This window comes from Cherax quadricarinatus, chromosome 57 (genome assembly GCF_038502225.1).
Source record: "Cherax quadricarinatus isolate ZL_2023a chromosome 57, ASM3850222v1, whole genome shotgun sequence".
Lineage (NCBI taxonomy): Eukaryota > Metazoa > Arthropoda > Malacostraca > Decapoda > Parastacidae > Cherax > Cherax quadricarinatus.
The window spans coordinates 11,279,811-11,298,449 of record NC_091348.1 but is presented as its reverse complement, the minus strand read 5'-3'; the positions used below and the strand labels follow the sequence as shown (position 1 = coordinate 11,298,449).

General features: G+C 42.7%; 1 protein-coding gene across 3 annotated transcripts in view; it reads left to right on the top strand.

Moving 5' to 3' along the window:
* LOC128693388 (uncharacterized) overlaps window positions 1-18,639 on the top strand; it is an 831,955-nt gene that overhangs the window by 667,995 nt on the left and 145,321 nt on the right. The gene's annotated exons all lie outside the window — the stretch shown is intronic.

The window sequence follows — 18,639 nt, the reverse complement described above, 5'->3', positions numbered from 1 at the left end:
AGACGAAGAATAGTAGAGGTAGGAAGGGTAGATAGACGAAGAATAGTAGAGGTAGGAAGGGTAGATAGACGAAGAATAGTAGAGGTAGGAAGGGTAGATAGACGAAGAATAGTAGAGGTAGGAAGGGTAGATAGACGAAGAATAGTAGAGGTAGGAAGGGTAGATAGACGAAGAATAGTAGAGGTAGGAAGGGTAGATAGACGAAGAATAGTAGAGGTAGGAAGGGTAGATAGACGAAGAATAGTAGAGGTAGGAAGGGTAGATAGACGAAGAATAGTAGAGGTAGGAAGGGTAGATAGACGAAGAATAGTAGAGGTAGGAAGGGTAGATAGACGAAGAATAGTAGAGGTAGGAAGGGTAGATAGACGAAGAATAGTAGAGGTAGGAAGGGTAGATAGACGAAGAATAGTAGAGGTAGGAAGGGTAGATAGACGAAGAATAGTAGAGGTAGGAAGGGTAGATAGACGAAGAATAGTAGAGGTAGGAAGGGTAGATAGACGAAGAATAGTAGAGGTAGGAAGGGTAGATAGACGAAGAATAGTAGAGGTAGGAAGGGTAGATAGACGAAGAATAGTAGAGGTAGGAAGGGTAGATAGACGAAGAATAGTAGAGGTAGGAAGGGTAGATAGACGAAGAATAGTAGAGGTAGGAAGGGTAGATAGACGAAGAATAGTAGAGGTAGGAAGGGTAGATAGACGAAGAATAGTAGAGGTAGGAAGGGTAGATAGACGAAGAATAGTAGAGGTAGGAAGGGTAGACAGACGAAGAATAGTAGAGGTAGGAAGGGAGACAGATAAAAGCTAGAAAAGATAAGAAGGAGATACAGTTATTGGAGGTATATACATTAAAGAAAATAATAGAATATATTACTTAGAAAGAAGAATAAAAATAAGTAAAAAGGTAATGAAAGAAAAAAGAGAAATGAAACAAAAAGAAAGGAAGTGAGAGAAATAGGAAGGAAGTGAGAGAAATAGGAAGGAAGTGAGAGAAAGAGGAAGGAAGTGAGAGAAATAGGAAGGAAGTGAGAGAAAGAGGAAGGAAGTGAGAGAAATAGGAAGGAAGTGAGAGAAATAGGAAGGAAGTGAGAGAAAGAGGAAGGAAGTGAGAGAAATAGGAAGGAAGTGAGAGAAAGAGGAAGGAAGTGAGAGAAATAGGAAGGAAGTGAGAGAAAGAGGAAGGAAGTGAGAGAAATAGGAAGGAAGTGAGAGAAAGAGGAAGGAAGTGAGAGAAATAGGAAGGAAGTGAGAGAAAGAGGAAGGAAGTGAAAGAAATAGGAAGGAAGTGAGAGAAAGAGGAAGGAAGTGAGAGAAATAGGAAGGAAGTGAGGGAAATAGGAAGGAAGTGAGAGAAATAGGAAGGAAGTGAGGGAAATAGGAAGGAAGTGAGGGAAATAGGAAGGAAGTGAGGGAAATAGGAAGGAAGTGAGGGAAATAGGAAGGAAGTGAGGGAAATAGGAAGGAAGTGAGAGGAATAGGAAGGAAGTGAGGGGAATAGGAAGGAAATGAGGGGAATAGGAAGGAAGTGAGGGGAATAGGAAGGAAGTGAGGGAAATAGGAAGGAAGTGAGGGGAATAGGAAGGAAGTGAGGGAAATAGGAAGGAAGTGAGGGAAATAGGAAGGAAGTGAGGGAAATAGGAAGGAAGTGAGGGAAATAGGAAGGAAGTGAGGGAAATAGGAAGGAAGTGAGGGAAATAGGAAGGAAGTGAGGGAAATAGGAAGGAAGTGAGAGGAATAGGAAGGAAGTGAGGGGAATAGGAAGGAAATGAGGGGAATAGGAAGCAAGTGAGGGGAATAGGAAGGAAGTGAGGGAAATAGGAAGGAAGTGAGGGGAATAGGAAGGAAGTGAGGGAAATAGGAAGGAAGTGAGGGAAATAGGAAGGAAGTGAGGGAAATAGGAAGGAAGTGAGGGAAATAGGAAGGAAGTGAGGGAAATAGGAAGGAAGTGAGAGGAATAGGAAGGAAGTGAGGGGAATAGGAAGGAAATGAGGGGAATAGGAAGGAAGTGAGGGGAATAGGAAGGAAGTGAGGGAAATAGGAAGGAAGTGAGGGAAATAGGAAGGAAGTGAGGGGAATAGGAATTAAGTGAGTGAAATAGGAAGGAAGTGAGGGAAATAGGAAGGAAGCGAGGGGAATAGGAAGGAAGTGAGGGAAATAGGAAGGAAGTGAGGGAAATAGGAAGGAAGTGAGAGAAATAGGAAGGAAGTGAGGGAAATAGGAAGGAAGTGAGGGGAATAGGAAGGAAGTGAGGGGAATAGGAAGGAAGTGAGGGGAATAGGAAGGAAGTGAGGGGAATAGGAAGGAAGTGAGGGAAATAGGAAGGAAGTGAGGGAAATACGAAGGAAGTGAGGGAAATACGAAGGAAGTGAGAGGAATAGGAAGGAAGTGAGGGGAATAGGAAGGAAATGAGGGGAATAGGAAGGAAATGAGGGGAATAGGAAGGAAGTGAGGGAAATAGGAAGGAAGTGAGGGAAATAGGAAGGAAGTGAGGGAAATAGGAAGGAAGTGAGGGGAATAGGAAGGAAGTGAGTGAAATAGGAAGGAAGTGAAGGAAATAGGAAGGAAGTGAGGGGAATAGGAAGGAAGTGAGGGAAATAGGAAGGAAGTGAGGGAAATAGGAAGGAAGTGAGGGGAATAGGAAGGAAGTGAGGGAAATAGGAAGGAAGTGAGGGAAATAGGAAGGAAGTGAGGGACATAGGAAGGAAGTGAGGGAAATAGGAGGGAAGTGAGGGGAATAGGAAGGAAGTGAGGGAAATAGGAAGGAAGTGAGGGAAATAGGAAGGAAGTGAGGAAAATACGAAGGAAGTGAGGGAAATAGGAAGGAAGTGAGGGAAATAGGAAGGAAGTGAGAGAAATAGGAAGGAAGTGAGGGAAATAGGAAGGAAGTGAGGGAAATAGGAAGGAAGTGAGGGAAATAGGAAGGAAGTGAGGGGAATAGGAAGGAAGTGAGGGGAATAAGAAGGAAGTGAGGGAAATAGGAAGGAAGTGAGGGAAATAGGAAGGAAGTGAGAGGAATAAGAAGGAAGTGAGGGGAATAGGAAGGAAGTGAGGGGAATAGGAAGGAAGTGAGGGGAATAGGAAGGAAGTGAGGGGAATAGGAAGGAAGTGAGGGAAATAGGAAGGAAGTGAGGGAAATAGGAAGGAAGTGAGGGAAATAGGAAGGAAGTGAGAGGAATAGGAAGGAAGTGAGTGAAATAGGAAGGAAATGAGGGGAATAGGAAGGAAGTGAGGGGAATAGGAAGGAAGTGAGGGAAATTGGAAGGAAGTGAAAGAAATAGGAAGGAAGTGAGGGAAATAGGAAGGAAGTGAGGGAAATAGGAAGGAAGTGAGGGAAATAGGAAGGAAGTGAGGGAAATAGGAAGGAAGTGAGGGAAATAGGAAGGAAGTGAGGGGAATAGGAAGGAAGTGAGGGAAATCGGAAGGAAGTGAGGGAAATAGGAAGGAAGTGAGGGAAATAGGAAGGAAGTGAGGGAAATAGGAAGGAAGTGAGGGAAATAGGAAGGGAGTGAGGGGAATAGGAAGGAAGTGAGGGAAATAGGAAGGAAGTGAGGGGAATAGGAAGGAAGTGAGAGAAATAGGAAGGAAGTGAGGAAAATAGGAAGGAAGTGAGGGAAATAGGATGGAAGTGAGGGGAATAGGAAGAAAGTGAGGGGAATAGGAAGGAAGTGAGGGGAATAGGAAGGAAGTGAGGGAAATAGGAAGGCAGTGAGGGGAATAGGAAGGAAGTGAGGGGAATAGGAAGGAAGTGAGGGGAATAAGAAGGAAGTGAGGGGAATAGGAAGGAAGTGAGGGGAATATTAAGGAAGTGAGTGAAATAGGAAGGAAGTGAGGGAAATAGGAAGGAAGTGAGGGTAATAGGAAGGAAGTGAGAGAAATAGGAAGGAAGTGAGGGGAATAAGAAGGAAGTGAGGGGAATAGGAAGGAAGTGAGGGGAATAGGAAGGAAGTGAGGGAAATAGGAAGGAAGTGAGGGGAATAGGAAGGAAGTGAGTGGAATAGGAAGGAAGTGAGGGAAATAGGAAGGAAGTGAGGGGAATAGGAAGGAAGTGAGTGAAATAGGAAGGAAGTGAGGGAAATAGGAAGGAAATGAGGGGAATAGGAAGGAAGTGAGGGAAATAAGAAGGAAGTGAAGGGAATAGGAAGGAAGTGAGGGGAATAGGAAGGAAGTGACAGGAATAGGAAGGAAGTGAGTGAAATGGGAAGGAAGTGAGGGAAATAGGACGGAAGTGAGGGGAATAGGAAGGAAGTGAGGGGAATATGAAGGAAGTGAGGGGAATAGGAAGGAAGTGAGTGAAATAGGAAGGAAGTGAGGGAAATAGGAAGGAAGTGAGGGGAATAGGAAGGAAGTGAGTGAAATAGGAAGGAAGTGAGGGAAATAGGAAGGAAGTGAGGGGAATAGGAAGGGAGTGAAATAGGAAGGAAGTGAGGGAAATAGGAAGGAAGTGAGGGAAATAGCAAGGGAGTGAAATAGGAAGGAAGTGAGGGAAATAGGAAGGAAGTGAGGGAAATACGAAGGAAGTGAGGTAAATACGAAGGAAGTGAGGGAAATACGAAGGAAGTGAGTGAAATAGGAAGGAAGTGAGGGGAATAGGAAGGGAGTGAGGGAAATAGGAAGGAACTGAGGGACATAGGAAGGAAGTGAGGGAAATAGGAGGGAAGTGAGGGAAATACGAAGGAAGAGAGGGAAATAGGAAGGAAGGGAGTAAAATAGGAAGGAAGTGAGGTAAATACGAAGGAAGTGAGGGAAATACGAAGAAAGTGAGTGAAATAGGAAGGAAGTGAGGGGAATAGGAAGGGAGTGGGGGAAATAGGAAGGAACTGAGGGACATAGGAAGGAAGTGAGGGAAATAGGAGGGAAGTGAGGGAAATAGGAAGTGAGGGAAATAGGAGGGAAGTCAGGGAAATAGGAAGGAAGTGAGGGAAATACGAAGGAAGTGAGGGAAATAGGAAGGAAGTGAGGGAAATAGGAAGGAAGTGAGGGAAATAGGAAGGAAGTGAGGGAAATAGGAAGTGAGGGAAATAGGAGGGAAGTGAGGGAAATAGGAAGGAAGTGAGGGAAATACGAAGGAAGTGAGGGAAATAGGAAGGAAGTGAGGGAAATAGGAAGGAAGTGAGGGAAATAGGAAGGAAAGTGAGGGAAAGAGGAAGGAAGTGAGGGAAATAGGAAGGAAGTGAGGGAAATAGGTAGGAAGTGAGGGAAATAGGAAGGAAGTGTGTGAAAAAGGAAAGAAGTGAGGGAAAGACGAAGGAAATGAGGGAAATAGGAAGGAAGTGAGGGAAATAGGAAGGAATTGAGGGAAATGGGAAGGAAGTGAGGGAAATAGGAAGGCAGTGAGAGAAATAGGAAGGAAGGGAGGGAAATAGGAAGGAAGTGAGGGAAGTAGGAAGGAAGTGAGGGAAATACGAAGGAAGTGAGGGAAATACGAAGGAAATGAGGGAAATAGGAAGGAAGTGAGTGAAATAGGAAGGAAGTGAGGGAAATACGAAGGAAGTGAGGGAAATAGGAAGGAAGTGAGTGAAATAGGAAGGAAGTGAGGGAAATACGAAGGAAGTGAGGGAAATAGGAAGGAAGTGAGGGAAATAGGAAGGAAGTGAGGGAAATGGGAAGGAAGTGAGGGAAATAGGAAGGCAGTGAGAGAAATAGGAAGGAAAGGAGGGAAATAGGAAGGAAGTGAGAGAAATAGGAAGGAAGTGAGGGAAATAGGAAGGAAGTGAGGGAAATACGAAGGAAGTGAGGGAAATAGGAAGGAAGTGAGGGAAATAGGAAGGAAGTGAGGGGAATGGGAAGGAAGTGAGGGAAATAGGAAGGATGTGAGAGAAATAGGAAAGAAGTGAGGGGAAATAGGAAGGAAGTGACGGAAATAGGAACGAAGTGAGGGGATATAGAAAGGAAGTGAGAGGAAATAGGAAGGAAGTGAGGGAAATAAAGAAAAACCGAGAGAAATAAAATTGTAAAAAAGAGAAAGGTAACAAGACCAATAAATTTTATGAGAGAGTAGAAAGAAAGCTATAATGAGAGAAAGAAATCTATAATGAGAGAAAGAAAGCTATAATGAGAGAAAGAAATCTATAATGAGATAAAGAAAGCAATAATGAGAGAAAGAAAGCTATAATAAGAGAACGAAAGCTCTTGTGAGAGAAAGAAAGCTGTTGTGAGAGAAAGAAAGCTCTTGTGAAAGAAAGAAGGCTGTTGTGTGAGAAAGAAAGCTCTTGTGAGAGAAAGAAAGCTTTTGTGAGAGAAAGAAAGCTGTTGTGAGAGAAAGAAAGCTGTAGTGAGAGAAAAAAAGCTGTAGTGAGAGAAAGAAAGCTGTTGTGAGAGAAAGAAAGCTGTAGTGAGAGAAAGAAAGCTGTAGTGAGAGAAAGAAAGCTGCAGTGAGAGAAAGCTATAATGAGAGAAAGAAAGCTGCAGTGAGAGAAAGAAAGCTATAGTGAGAGAAAGAAAGCTGTAGAGAGAGAAAGAGAGCTGTAGTGAGAGAAATAATGCTGTAGTGAAAGAAAGCTATAATGACAGAAAGAAAGCTATTGAGAGAGAAACAAAGCTCCAGTGAGAGTAAGAAAGCTACAGCGAGAGAAAGAAAACTGTAGTGAGAGAAATAAAAATGTAGTGAGAGAAAGAAAGCTGTAGTGAGAGAAAGAAAGCTATAATGAGAGAAAGAAAGCTGTAGTGAGAGAAATAATGCTGTAGTGAAAGAAAGCTATAATGACAGAAAGAAAGCTGTAGTGAGAGGAAAAAGCTATAGTGAGAGAAAGAAAGCTGTAGTGAGAGAAAAAAGCTGCAGTGAGAGAAAGAAAGCTGTAGTGAGAGAAAGAGAGCTGTAGTGAGAGAAATAATGCTGTAGTGAAAGAAAGCTATAATGACAGAAAGAAAGCTATTGAGAGAGAAACAAAGCTCCAGTGAGAGTAAGAAAGCTACAGTGAGAGAAAGAAAACTGTAGTGAGAGAAATAAAAATGTAGTGAGAGAAAGAAAGCTATAATGAGAGAAAGAAAGCTGTAGTGAGAGAAAGAAAGTTGTAGTGAAACAAAGCTATAAAGATAGAAAGAAAGCTGTAGTGAGAGAAAGAAAGCTGTAGTGAGAGAAAGAAGCTGTAGTGAGAGAAAGCTATAGTGGGAGAAAGAAAGCTGCAGTGAAAGAAAGGTGTAGTGAGAGAAAGAAAGATGTAGTGAGAGAAAGAAAGCTGTAGTGAGAGAAAGCTATAGTAAGAGAAAGAAAGCTGTAGTGAGAGAAAGAAAGGTGTAGTGAGAGAAAGAAAGCTTTAGTGAAAGAAAGCTGTAGTGAGAGAAAGAAAGCTGTAGTGAAAGAAAGCTATAAAGAGAGAAAGAAAGCTGTAGTGAGAGAAAGAAAGCTGTAGTGAGAGAAAGAAAGCTGTAGTGAGAAAAAGAAAGCTGTAGTGAAAGAAAGCTATAATGAGAGAAAGAAAGCTGTAGTGAGAGAAAGAAAGCTGTAGTGAGAAAAACAAAGCTGTAGTGAAAGAACGAAAGCTGTAGTGAGAGAAAGAGAGCTGTAGTGAGAGAAATAATGTTGTAGTGAAAGAAAGCTATAATGACAGAAAGAAAGCTATTGAGAGAGAAAGAAAGCTCCAGTGAGAGTAAGAAAGCTACAGTGAGAGAAAGAAAACTGTAGTGAGAGAAATAAAAATGTAGTGAGAGAAAGAAAGCTGCAGTGAGAGAAAGAAAGCTATAATGAGAGAAAGAAAGCTCTAGTGAGAGAAAGAAAGTTGTAGTGAAAGAAAGCTATAAAGATAGAAAGAAAGCTGTAGTGAGAGAAAGAAAGCTGTAGTGAGAGAAAGAAGCTGTAGTGAGAGAAAGCTATAGTGGGAGAAAGAAAGCTCCAGTGAAAGAAAGGTGTAGTGAGAGAAAGAAAGATGTAGTGAGAGAAAGAAAGCTGTAGTGAGAAAAAGCTATAGTAAGAGAAAGAAAGCTGTAGTGAGAGAAAGAAAGGTGTAGTGAGAGAAAGAAAGCTGTAGTGAAAGAAAGCTGTAGTGAGAGAAAGAAAGCTGTAGTGAAAGAAAGCTATAAAGAGAGAAAGAAAGCTGTAGTGAGAGAAAGAAAGCTGTAGTGAGAGAAAGAAAGCTGTAGTGAGAAAAAGAAAGCTGTAGTGAAAGAAAGCTATAATGAGAGAAAGAAAGCTGTAGTGAGATAAAGAAAGCTGTAGTGAGAAAAACAAAGCTGTAGTGAAAGAAAGCTCTAATGAGAGAAAGAAAGCTGTAGTGAAAGAAAGAAAGCTCTATTGAGAAAAAGAAAGCTATGTGAGAAAGAAAGCTGTAGTCAAAGAAAGAAAGCTGTAGTGAGAGAAAGAAAACTATAGTGAGAGAAAGAAAGCTATAGTGAGAGAAAGAAAGCTGTAGTGAAAGAAAGAAAGTTATAGTGAGAGAAAGAAAGCTGTAGTGAGAGAAAGAAAGTTATAGTGAGAAAAAGAAAGGTATAGCCAGAGAATGACAACTGTAGTGAGAGAAAGAAAGTTGTATTGAGAGAAAGAAAGCTGTAGTGAGAGAAAGAAAGCTATAGTGAGAGAAAGAAAGCTATAGTGAGAGAAAGAAAGCTATAGTGAGAGAAAGAAAGCTGTAGTGAGAGAAAGAAAGCTGTAGTGAAAGAAAGAAAGGTATAGTGAGAGAAAGAAAACTGTAGTGAGAGAAAGAAAGCTGTAATGAGAGAAAGAAAGCTATAGTGAGAGAAAGATAGCTGTAGTGAGAGAAAGAAAGCTGTAGTGAAAGAAAGAAAGATATAGTGAGAGAACGAAAACTGTAGTGAGAGAAAGAAAGCTGTAGTGAGAGAAAGAAAGCTGTAGTGAGAGAAAGAAAGCTATAGTGAGAGAAAGAAAGCTATAGTGAGAGAAAGAAAGCTGTAGTGAGAGAAAGAATGCTATAGTGAGCGAAAAAAAGCTGTTATGAGAGAAAGAAAGCTATGGTGAGTGAAAGAAAGCTGTAGTGAGAGAAAGAAAGCTATATTGAGCGAAAGAAAACTGTAGTGAGAGAAAGAAAGCTTTAGTGAGAGAAAGAAAGCTGTAGTGAGAGAAAGAGAAGCTGTAGTGAGAGAAAGAAAGCTATAATGAAAGAAAGAAAGCTATAGTGAGAGAAAGAAAGCTATAGTGAGAGAAAGAAAGCTATAGTGAGAGAAAGAAAGCTATAGTGAGAGAAAGAAAGCTGTAGTGAGAGAAAGAAAGCTGTAGTGAGAGAAAGAAAGCTGTAGTGAGAGAAAGAAAGCTATAATGAAAGAAAGAAAGCTATAGTGAGAGAAAGAAAGCTATAGTGAGAGAAAGAAAGCTATAGTGAGAGAAAGAAAGCTGTAGTTAGAGAAAGAAATGTATAGTGAGAGAAAGAAAGCTATAGTGAGAGAAAGAAAGCTATACTGAGAGAAAGAAAGCTATAGTGAGAGAAAGAAAGCTATAATGAAAGAAAGAAAGCTATAGTGAGAGAAAGAAAGGTATAGTGAGAGAAACAAAGCTATAATGAAAGAAAGAAAGCTGTAGTGAGAGAAAGAAAGGTATAGTGAGAGAAAGAAAGCTGTAGTGAGAGAAAGAAAGCTGTAGTGAGAGAAAGAAAGCTGTAGTGAGAAAAAGCTATAGTAAGAGAAAGAAAGCTGTAGTGAGAGAAAGAAAGCTATAGTGAGAGAAAGAAAGCTATAGTGAGAGAAAGAAAGCTATAGTGAGAGAAAGAAAGCTATAGTGAGAGAAACAAAGCTATAGTGAGAGAGAAAGAAAGGTATAGTGAGAGAAAGAAAGCTATCGTGAGAGAAAGAAAGCTATAGTGAGAGAAAGAAAGCTATAGTGAGAGAAAGAAAGCTATAGTGAGAGAAAGAAAGGTATAGTGAGAGAAAGAAAGGTATAGTGAGAGAAACAAAGCTATAGTGAGAGAAAGAAAGCTATCGTGAGAGAAAGAAAGCTATAGTGAGAGAAAGAAAGCTATCGTGAGAGAAAGAAAGCTATAGTGAGAGAAAGAAAGCTATAGTGAGAGAAAGAAAGGTATAGTGAGAGAAACAAAGCTATAGTGAGAGAAAGAAAGGTATAGTGAGAGAAACAAAGCTATAGTGAGAGAAAGAAAGCTATAGTGAGAGAAAGAAAGGTATAGTGAGAGAAACAAAGCTATAGTGAGAGAAAGAAATGTATAGTGAGAGAAAGAAAGGTATAGTGAGAGAAAGAAAGGTATAGTGAGAGAAAGAAAGGTATAGTGAGAGAAAGAAAGGTATAGTGAGAGAAAGAAAGGTATAGTGAGAGAAAGAAAGGTATAGTGAGAGAAAGAAAGGTATAGTGAGAGAAAGAAAGGTATAGTGAGAGAAAGAAAGCTATAGTGAGAGAAAGAAAGGTATAGTGAGAGAAAGAAAGGTATAGTGAGAGAAACAAAGGTATAGTGAGAGAAACAAAGGTATAGTGAGAGAAAGAAAGGTATAGTGAGAGAAAGAAAGGTATAGTGAGAGAAAGAAAGGTATAGTGAGAGAAACAAAGCTATAGTGAGAGAAAGAAAGGTATAGTGAGAGAAAGAAAGCTATAGTGAGAGAAAGAAAGGTATAGTGAGAGAAACAAAGCTATAGTGAGAGAAAGAAAGGTATAGTGAGAGAAAGAAAGCTATAGTGAGAGAAAGAAAGGTATAGTGAGAGAAACAAAGGTATAGTGAGAGAAAGAAAGGTATAGTGAGAGAAAGAAAGGTATAGTGAGAGAAAGAAATGTATAGTGAGAGAAAGAAAGGTATAGTGAGAGAAAGAAAGCTATAGTGAGAGAAAGAAAGGTATAGTGAGAGAAAGAAAGCTATAGTGAGAGAAAGAAAGGTATAGTGAGAGAAAGAAAGGTATAGTGAGAGAAAGAAAGCTATAGTGAGAGAAAGAAAGGTATAGTGAGAGAAAGAAAGCTATAGTGAGAGAAAGAAAGGTATAGTGAGAGAAAGAAAGCTATAGTGAGAGAAAGAAAGGTATAGTGAGAGAAACAAAGCTATAGTGAGAGAAAGAAAGCTATAGTGAGAGAAAGAAAGGTATAGTGAGAGAAAGAAAGCTATAGTGAGAGAAAGAAAGGTATAGTGAGAGAAAGAAAGCTATAGTGAGAGAAAGAAAGGTATAGTGAGAGAAAGAAAGCTATAGTGAGAGAAAGAAAGGTATAGTGAGAGAAAGAAAGGTATAGTGAGAGAAAGAAAGCTATAGTGAGAGAAAGAAAGCTATAGTGAGAGAAAGAAAGGTATAGTGAGAGAAAGAAAGCTATAGTGAGAGAAAGAAAGCTATAGTGAGAGAAAGAAAGGTATAGTGAGAGAAACAAAGCTAAAGTGAGAGAAAGAAAGCTATAGTGAGAGAAAGAAAGGTATAGTGAGAGAAAGAAAGCTATAGTGAGAGAAAGAAAGCTATAGTGAGAGAAAGAAAGGTATAGTGAGAGAAAGAAAGCTATAGTGAGAGAAAGAAAGGTATAGTGAGAGAAAGAAAGGTATAGTGAGAGAAAGAAAGCTATAGTGAGAGAAAGAAAGGTATAGTGAGAGAAACAAAGCTAAAGTGAGAGAAAGAAAGCTATAGTGAGAGAAAGAAAGGTATAGTGAGAGAAAGAAAGCTATAGTGAGAGAAAGAAAGGTATAGTGAGAGAAAGAAAGGTATAGTGAGAGAAAGAAAGCTATAGTGAGAGAAAGAAAGGTATAGTGAGAGAAACAAAGCTAAAGTGAGAGAAAGAAAGCTATAGTGAGAGAAAGAAAGGTATAGTGAGAGAAAGAAAGCTATAGTGAGAGAAAGAAAGGTATAGTGAGAGAAAGAAAGGTATAGTGAGAGAAAGAAAGCTATAGTGAGAGAAAGAAAGGTATAGTGAGAGAAAGAAAGGTATAGTGAGAGAAAGAAAGTTATAGTGAGAGAAAGAAAGCTATAGTGAGAGAAAGAAAGGTATAGTGAGAGAAACAAAGCTATAGTGAGAGAAAGAAAGGTATAGTGAGAGAAAGAAAGGTATAGTCTTCGCGATATGTTGTGCAGAGCGATATTATTGGTTCGCAGAGTGACATAAGGCTCATATATTAAGTTGCGGCAGAGCGGGATATTAATTGCTTAACAGCGACATGTTGTCAATTGGTGCGATATTGTTTCGCAAAAGCGAAGCTATAGTTGCGCCGCAACAGGTGATATTGTCGGCGCCTACAGCGACATGGTTTGTTTGCCAAGCGATTATTGCGCCGTTACAGTGGGAGATGTTCGCGCCCAACGGCGATATTGGTTGCCGCACAGTGAGGATGTTGTCAATGGTGATATTGGTTGGGGTCGCAGGCAAAAGCATATGTTGCGGCCGCAAGAGCTATAATTGTTGTTTACAAGCGGAGAGGAAAGAAAGGCTATAGTGAGGAGAAAGAAAGGCTGTAGTGAGAGAAAGAAAGGCTATAGTGAGAGAAAGAAAGGAATATAGTGAGAGAAAGAAAGGTTATAGGTGGGGAGAAAGAAAGGTTATAGGTGAGAGAAACAGCTATAGTGAGAGAAAGAAAGCTATAGTGAGAGAAAGAAAGGTATAGTGAGAGAAAGAAAGTTATAGTGAGAGAAAGAAAGCTATAGTGAGAGAAAGAAAGGTATAGTGAGAGAAACAAAGCTATAGTGAGAGAAAGAAAGCTATAGTGAGAGAAAGAAAGGTATAGTGAGAGAAAGAAAGCTATAGTGAGAGAAAGAAAGCTATAGTGAGAGAAAGAAAGGTATAGTGAGAGAAACAAAGCTAAAGTGAGAGAAAGAAAGCTATAGTGAGAGAAAGAAAGGTATAGTGAGAGAAAGAAAGCTATAGTGAGAGAAAGAAAGGTATAGTGAGAGAAAGAAAGGTATAGTGAGAGAAAGAAAGCTATAGTGAGAGAAAGAAAGGTATAGTGAGAGAAAGAAAGGTATAGTGAGAGAAAGAAAGTTATAGTGAGAGAAAGAAAGCTATAGTGAGAGAAAGAAAGGTATAGTGAGAGAAACAAAGCTATAGTGAGAGAAAGAAAGCTATAGTGAGAGAAAGAAAGGTATAGTGAGAGAAAGAAAGCTATAGTGAGAGAAACAAAGCTATAGTGAGAGAAAGAAAGCTATAGTGAGAGAAAGAAAGGTATAGTGAGAGAAAGAAAGGTATAGTGAGAGAAAGAAAGCTATAGTGAGAGAAAGAAAGCTATAGTGAGAGAAAGAAAGGTATAGTGAGAGAAACAAAGCTATAGTTAGAGAAAGAAAGCTATAGTGAGAGAAAGAAAGGTATAGTGAGAGAAAGAAAGCTATAGTGAGAGAAAGAAAGGTATAGTGAGAGAAAGAAAGGTATAGTGAGAGAAAGAAAGCTATAGTGAGAGAAAGAAAGGTATAGTGAGAGAAAGAAAGGTATAGTGAGAGAAAGAAAGTTATAGTGAGAGAAAGAAAGCTATAGTGAGAGAAAGAAAGGTATAGTGAGAGAAACAAAGCTATAGTGAGAGAAAGAAAGCTATAGTGAGAGAAAGAAAGGTATAGTGAGAGAAAGAAAGCTATAGTGAGAGAAAGAAAGGTATAGTGAGAGAAAGAAAGGTATAGTGAGAGAAAGAAAGGTATAGTGAGAGAAAGAAAGTTATAGTGAGAGAAAGAAAGTTGACATTGCTGGGAAAATGTGTATTAAACAATGTCAAAAAAATTCTGTTAAAAAGAGGAAAAAAAAATTTCCACCTTTAGATTAATTTTCCCGAGTTCAGTTTTAAAACAAAAATATTTGTAAATTAAAATTTAATTTTGCTAGAAATAGGAGCAGGAGGAGGAGGAGGAAGAGGAGGAGGAGGAGGAAGAGGAGGAGGAAGAGGAGGAGGAGGAAGAGGAGGAGGAGGAAGATGAGGTGAATGATGAGGAGGAAGAGGAGGAGGAGGAGGTGAAGGAGGAGGAGGAGGAGGTGTAGGAGGAGGAGGAGGTGAAGGAGGAGGAGGAGGTGAAGGAGGAGGAGGAAGAGGAGGAGGAAGAGGAGGAGGAGGAGGAAGAGGAGGAGGAAGAGGAGGAGGAGGAGGAAGAGGAGGAGGAGGAGGAAGAGGAGGAGGAAGAGGAGGAGGAGGAGGAAGAGGAGGAGGAAGAGGAGGAGGAGGAGGAAGAGGAGGAGGAAGATGAGGAGGAGGAGGAGGAAGATGAGGTGAATGATGAGGAGGAAGAGGAGGAGGAGGAGGTGAAGGAGGAGGAGGAGGAGGTGTAGGAGGAGGAGGAGGTGAAGGAGGAGGAGGAGGTGAAGGAGGAGGAGGAAGAGGAGGAGGAAGAGGAGGAGGAGGAGGAAGAGGAGGAGGAAGAGGAGGAGGAGGAGGAGGAGGAGGAAGATGAGGTGAATGATGAGGAGGAAGAGGAGGAGGAGGAGGTGAAGGAGGAGGAGGAGGAGGTGTAGGAGGAGGAGGAGGTGAAGGAGGAGGAGGAGGTGAAGGAGGAGGAGGAAGAGGAGGAGGAAGAGGAGGAGGAGGAGGAAGAAGAGGAGGAAGAGGAGGAGGAGGAGGAAGAGGAGGAGGAGGAGGAAGAGGAGGAGGAAGATGAGGAGGAGGAGGAAGAGGAGGAGGAAGATGAGGAGGAGGAGGAGGAGGAGGAGGAAGATGAGGAGGAAGAGGAGGAGGAGGAGGAAGAGGAGGAGGAAGAGGAGGAGGAGGAGGAAGAGGAGGAGGAAGATGAGGAGGAGGAGGAGGAGGAGGAGGAAGATGAGGTGAATGATGAGGAGGAAGAGGAGGAGGAGGAGGTGAAGGAGGAGGAGGAGGAGGTGTAGGAGGAGGAGGAGGTGAAGGAGGAGGAGGAGGTGAAGGAGGAGGAGGAAGAGGAGGAGGAAGAGGAGGAGGAGGAGGAAGATGAGGTGAATGATGAGGAGGAAGAGGAGGAGGAGGAGGTGAAGGAGGAGGAGGAGGAGGTGTAGGAGGAGGAGGAGGAGGTGAAGGAGGAGGAGGAGGTGAAGGAGGAGGAGGAAGAGGAGGAGGAAGAGGAGGAGGAAGAGGAGGAGGAGGAGGAAGAGGAGGAGGAAGAGGAGGAGGAGGAGGAGGAGGAGGAGGAAGATGAGGTGAATGATGAGGAGGAAGAGGAGGAGGAGGAGGTGAAGGAGGAGGAGGAGGAGGTGTAGGAGGAGGAGGAGGTGAAGGAGGAGGAGGAGGTGAAGGAGGAGGAGGAAGAGGAGGTGAAGGAGGAGGAAAAGGAGGTGAAGGAGGAGGTGTAGGAGGTGAAGGAGGAGGTGTAGGAGGAGGAGGAGGTGAAGGAGGAGGTGTAGGAGGAGGAGGAGGTGAAGGAGGAGGAGGAAGAGGAGGAGGAGGAGGAAGAGGAGGTGAAGGAGGAGGAAGAGAAGGTGAAGGAGGAGGAGGAGGAAGAGGAGGTGGAGGAGAAGGAGGAAGAGGAGGAGGAAGAGGAGGAAGAGGAGGAAGAGGAGGTGAATGATGAGGAGGAAGAGGAGGATGAGGGAGGAGAAGGAGGAGGAGGTGAAGGAGGAGGAGGTGAAGGAGGAGGAGGAGGAGAAGATTAGGAGGAGGAGGTGAAGGAGGAGGAGGAGGAGGAGGTGAAGGAGTAGGAGGTGAAAGAGGAGGAGGAGGAGGAGGTGAAGGAGGAGGAGGAGTTGGAGGAGGAGAAGGTGGAGGAAGAGGAGGTGAAGGAGGAGGAGGTGAAAGAGAAGAAGGAAGAAGAGGAGGAGGAGGGGGAGGAAGAGGAGGAGGAAGAGGTGAAGGAGGAGGAGGAGGTGAAGGAGGAGAAGGCGAAGGAGGAGGAGGAGGAGAGGAGGAGGAGGTGAAGGAGGAGGAGGAGGAGGTGAAGGAAGAGTTAGAGGAGGAGGAGGAGGTGAAGGAGGAGGAAGAGGAAGAGGAGGAGGAGGAAGAGGAGGTGAAGGAGGAGGAGGAGGAAGAGGAGAAGGAGGAGGAAGAGGAGGAGGAGGAGGAAGGGGAGGAGGAGGAGGTGAAGGAGGAGGAGGAGGAGGAGAGGAGGAGGAGGAGGAGGTGAAGGAGGAGGAGGAGGAGAGGAGGAGGAGGAGGAGGTGAAGGAGGAGGATGAAGAGGAGGAGGAGGAAGCAGGACAACGAGAGCAAGAAGAGGAAGATAATGTTTGTTTGGTTAGTGTGTCAGTATATTCATGATGGAGTGTGTTTGGCCGCAACAAACAAACTGAATCTGTTGACAGCTGCAGAGATGGTTGTGGTACAGTCTCTGTGACTGTGCTAATGTCTTGTGCTGAGTCGACGAGCCTATCAGTCACTACTAGAGTCTCTGACATTACATTTTGTGGGAATCTTTAAATATTAGCTTTCATTGATGACGTAAGATTATAAGCGAATCTTTGACTATAAAATTCAGAGGATAATAAAATTTGTATGTATTCCTGGCCATTAGATTTCTTGTGCATCTTGTCTTGATTCTGTAGAGTTAACATTCACAGGCGTAAAGTAAATATTAATCACTGTCATGGTTAACATTTACTTTACGTGTGGGTCACTCTTGTTGATAACGAGTCACATGTAGTTCTCTGATGTGCAAGTCACCTGATGCGAACCTGAAAATTTCACAGTTCCTGATCCACTATCAGATAATTATCATAAAACTTACGTTGATGTACCTTAATGTAGACGGGACGTTACTGAGAAAAGTGAGTGAGCTGCTGACAGAATCCTTCACTGACTCAGTACAGCCGCGTCACTGATCCTACACTGACTCAGTACAGCCGCCTCACTGATCCTACACTGACTCAGTACAGCCGCGTCACTGATCCTACACTGACTCAGTACAACCGCGTCACTGATCCTACACTGACTCAGTACAGCCGCGTCACTGATCCTACACTGACTCAGTACAGCCGCGTCACTGATCCTACACTGACTCGGTACAGCCGCGTCACTGATCCTACACTGACTCGGTACAGCCGCGTCACTGATCCTACACTGACTCGGTACAGCCGCGTCACTGATCCTACACTGACTCGGTACAGCCGCCTCACTGATCCTACACTGACTCAGTACAGCCGCGTCACTGATCCTACACTGACTCAGTACAGCCGCCTCACTGATCCTACACTGACTCAGTACAGCCACCTCACTGATCCTACACTGACTCAGTACAGCCGCGTCACTGATCCTACACTGACTCAGTACAGCCGCGTCACAGATCCTACACTGACTCAGTACAGCCGCGTCACTGATCCTACACTGACTCAGTACAGCCGCGTCACTGATCCTACACTGACTCAGTACAGCCGCCTCACTGATCCTACACTGACTCAGTACAGCCGCCTCACTGATTTAATCTCCGCTGACACTGTAGTCTCACCAAGTTTTAGTTTTCACAATTATCAAAAAGAATCGAAAATTACATAATTCTGACAGAGAAAGATAACAAAGTTGATCCCATGTATCAGAAATCTTTTCTGCGAGGACAGACTGAGGGCGCTGAATTAGCACTCTCTAGGATAACGTACAACTATTGACCACCGCTTGAAGTTTACAACTGGAAAACAGAAATAAATAAAAGAGATGTAAATAACGTGCTTAAAATATTTAACAATTATAGTACTTGCAGTAGGCCTGCGCTGTGCCCCTTCTATTTTATGTTCTTAACATGTCTCGCACTGATATCCTGCAGTTAAGAAACCAGGGAGTTTACAGCTCACGTATTTATCCCACGAGATGGTCTCATACTCGCCTGGGTGAGATTCTAACCATCTTTTTTCCAACAGTCTCTGAACCTCCTGGGCAGACCCACTGCTGCCAACCTTCCCTTGGTACTGACGGTTAGACAATTAATTTTCTTTATATTTGGAATATCTTAAATCTCACATCCATTATAATCAACTTCATCTGACTTTAGTATAATCATAACTTATGAATATACTTACTCTAGTTATTATTTAATAAGTCAACTATCTGTCCTGGAGGAGTGGTGACGTGTACTTAGCTCTGTGAAGACCTGTTTGTGTGCTCTCTGTGAATCTGAACCAGGATGCCCTCTCTTGAGCAGCTTTACCAGCAGCTGAGAGAAGAGCTCAGAGTTGCTAAACTGGAGATACGGCGATTAACGGAGGAGAACAAGAGGATTCGTAGTAATCCTCCTGTTGTGAGTCCCCAGGTTAAGAGGGGAGCTTGGTCAGTGGCCGGGCAACATGGAACCAAGCTGAAGATTAAGAAAACGGTTGGAGAGGCAGAAACAACGAGAAACCAGAAGACTGCCGTGGAAACTTCCAACTCATTCTCGGTGCTACCTGACGAATGTGAGTGTTCTACTGGGAATGCCACAACGAGCACCAAGGAAGCATTGGCAGACGTGAGTGAGACATCCCTAGAAACCCCAACGAAGACCATCGAGAACGTCATGACGAATTCTACAAGTGGTGTAATGCTACCTGGCGAATGTGAGTCGACTACTCGGAGCATCACTACGGACGACGCCAAGGAAGGTAAAAACATTGTTGTTGTTGGGGATAGCCAGATTAGGTACATGGATAGGGCATTCTGTTTGAAGGATAGGAGTAGGAGGCAGAGAGTGTGTTTTCCTGGGGCTGGGATGAAGGATATTGTTAGCCGTCTGGATGACATCATGAGAGGTAATGGGAGCAATCCTATTATCTGTCTCAGTGCTGGAGGCAACGATGTTGGCAGACGTAGGAGTGAGGACCTGATTAGCAGGTATAGGTCAGCAATAGAGATAATTAGGAAGAAGGGTGGGAAACCTGTCATATGTGGCATTTTGCCAAGGAGAGGAGTTGGAAATGAATGGTTGTCCAGAGCAATTGGTGTCAATTGCTGGCTGGACAAATA